At 51.4% G+C, this 2,900-nt stretch overlaps 1 long non-coding RNA gene across 2 annotated transcripts in view; it reads right to left on the minus strand.

Annotated features, from left to right (window-relative positions):
• LOC114067978 overlaps positions 1-1,431 on the minus strand; it is an 8,166-nt gene extending 6,735 nt beyond the window's left edge. Inside the window, exon 1 of one of the 2 annotated variants that reach the window (XR_003573497.1) lies at positions 1,320-1,428. This is a non-coding gene — a long non-coding RNA (uncharacterized LOC114067978). Of the gene's footprint in view, positions 1-1,319 lie in introns of both variants that reach the window. The other variant, XR_003573496.1, reaches the window with a different exon arrangement.
• Positions 1,432-2,900: the final 1,469 nt, after the last annotated feature.

Here is a 2,900-nt window from a genome sequence, read left to right on the forward strand (position 1 = left end):
CTCTCACCTGCCCTCACACCGAGTGACCTTTCCCAGCCCCGAGTCCAGCCGGCACTGACCAAGCTGCTGGGAGCTGCAGTTCTCCCTGCTCCTTCCCTCCCTCTGCCTGGAAAACACCCCTTCCAGCTCCGGCACCCCCACCTCTTACCTCCCAGAAAAGCAGAGCTGCATCCTCCTGGATCCTCCAGCCGGACGCTGCTGGCTCTGTGCAGCTCCCACCCTGCAGCAGGGGATGGCAAAGGGAGCTCTGGGCACTGTCCCAAGGGCAGGTGACACCGACTGGGTGTCACACCAACACTGAGCCATCTCAGGGCTGGGCTCTTCTGGCTGCAGGGCAACAAACAGCCAAGCAGGGACACTTTGCCACTGAAAGGAAACAGTGACAACAAACTTCAGAGGCTGAGACACCACAGCCCCCAAACCTGCCCAGGCTCCAGCTGCTGCACAGACCTGTGGCCAGACAGGACCCAAACCCACACCCAGCACAGACCCTGAGAAGGTCAAGCTGCTCATTCCCAACCACAACCAAACATCCAGTGCCAGTGTCTGTCAGCCCCTGCTCCCAGGAATCAATTATCTTTCCCATTTCCTTTCTTTACAGGTTCTTGCATTCACAATCTACTCTCAAACCGTGATTACCAAACTTGGCTGTTACAGGAACCAATCCAACTTGGCTTCCTAATTTTAAAGGATCCTGTGTTTGCCTTACCAGTACAGACTCTGGCTTAGGGATAATTCTTACAGGTTCTGCCCTTGTCCATTCTCCTGGAATTCCGCTGGCCCACATGACAGGAACAACTCCATCTGCCACTTCAGTCAGGATGGTGCTGCTGACAGGAGTTATTTCCTGCACAAGAAGAGCTGCTGCTCTCACACATTTAGTTTCAGGAATTACAATTTCAATCTCCCAGTTTTCTATTTAATTTCTGCCTCAACTTTTCCAATCAATCTCTTCCTAGAAGAGGTTTGGGTGAGTTTGGCAAAGAGAGAAACTGAGGAATTACCCAAGGTTTTCCCAGTTTAACCCCTGTCACACCAATCACCTTCACAGGGCCATCCCTTAATTCTCCTTTGATTGTGTTCAGGATTGAGGAAGTTGGACCTGTGTCTGACCAGGACATGTGCAAACCAAATGGTGGGGACTGGAACCCACACCTGGCACTCCTGCAACTCTCACAATTCCTGTCAAGAGAAAACAGCCAATGGTACCCATCACTGCTCATTCCTTAATCCCAATCCCACACTTCTTTTGCAGTTGGAGCACCACTTTTATAAGCCACTTACAGTCCATTTTAGAGCTCCAGGGCCAGCTCTGATACTCTCAGGAATGCCTGAATCCATTCCAGGGACCTTGCTTTGAGCTCCCCAGTTTCGGGCACCCAGAGGAGCTCCTCGAAGAATCCTTTCAGTGCACGCTCAAGTCCTCAGGGTGCCCGAGCCCAGGGTCACTAACAGCACTGTCCCTCCAGGGGGCCCAATCTGCTCCCAAAATGAAGGGGGATCGTGCCTGTGTCCCAGAGTGCTCCCGGGATCTGAGGGCCTTCCCGAGAACATCTTGGTGCCGGTGTGAAGGCCCAGAGATCCCTCGGAACCACGGGAGAGCAGGCACAGAGTCCCTGCTGGGGGCCCATTTGTCTGCCTGAAAACAGCTCGGCAAAGAAGCCTCTAAGGCTCAGCTGGTGAGTTTTAGAAGCCAGGCATTCCTTGCTTACAACACCTTGCAATGATCCCAGCCCTCTGGATGTCATGGCAATCAGCCCCCACAGTGCACACAGAGGTGTCTCCACTGCAGCTGATGGGAGGGCTCAGCATTACATGAGGGTTCATTTTGTTCCCTGCATTCCTGTTTTGTATTCAGGACATTCCCCAACACTTGTTACCATTCACACAAACTCTTTTAAGGTCTCTGAGGGTCTCCATCAGGGGTGCCGTGGAGTTTTTGCCTGTACCACTGTAAGAAAGTTTAGGAACTCAGCAACTGAAAAAGCATAAAGATTTATCATGGACATCTGAACTCCCACAAACAGCTCCTCTCCCCTTTCAGTACAAAATTATTTCCAGGGTATCATTTAATAGGAAGCAAATGGGAAACCAAGAACGGTGTGCTCTGTAGAACAGCCTTCCCTCCCAGGGGGAGGAGGCTTTGTGCTGACCAGCTGCAGGACAGAGCCATGGGAAAGCGAGAGGACAGATGAGTAGGACAGCAGGACAAAGGCCACAGTGCTCAGCATGTTTGAACCCCACCATGGCAGCAACCACAGCCTGGATGGTGCAGGTGCTGGAGCAGGAGAGGGTGAGCAGCAGCAGCCCATCACAGGAGAAGTGATGGATCACCTTGGAGCAGCAGAATGGGGCACGGAATATGGAAACTCTGTGTGTCTGTGTGGTGGAGCTGATAGCACCAGCCACCATCCCAACAGAAAACCTCCAGAACATGGCCATGGCGTAGAGCAGGGGGATGCAGGAATGTGGCAGTCGTAGGCCATGGTGGCCCAGGTAGTGAAGAGGAAGAGTGGAGTGACATATCCAACGAAAGAAATCGCTTTCTTCTCCACTGAGAAACCCAGGAGGATTTGAGGGATGATGGTAGAAGAGGTGTCCAGGAGGGACAAGTGGCTCAGGAAGAAGTACAGGGGGGTTGTGGAGGTGCAGATCGATCTGGATTCATGTCATTCCTCCCAGATTTCCTATAAGATAGCAAGGAACAAGACAAAAACACATCACCTGCAGCTCTGCTTGGCTTGTGAAGCCCAGGAGAATATACTCGTGCACAAATGTCTCATTATCTCCAACCATGCTGAATATTTTATATGTCCAGTTCAGCTGCTTCGTGTCTTTCAAATTGAAAAATTAAATCCATCGATGATATTAAGAACATCAATTTTTGTCAGTCAGTTATA

Source organism: Empidonax traillii, unplaced genomic scaffold (genome assembly GCF_003031625.1).
Source record: "Empidonax traillii isolate 1590-97213 ecotype Southwest subspecies unplaced genomic scaffold, ASM303162v1 scaffold992:size1346157, whole genome shotgun sequence".
Classification (NCBI taxonomy): Eukaryota; Metazoa; Chordata; class Aves; order Passeriformes; family Tyrannidae; genus Empidonax; species Empidonax traillii.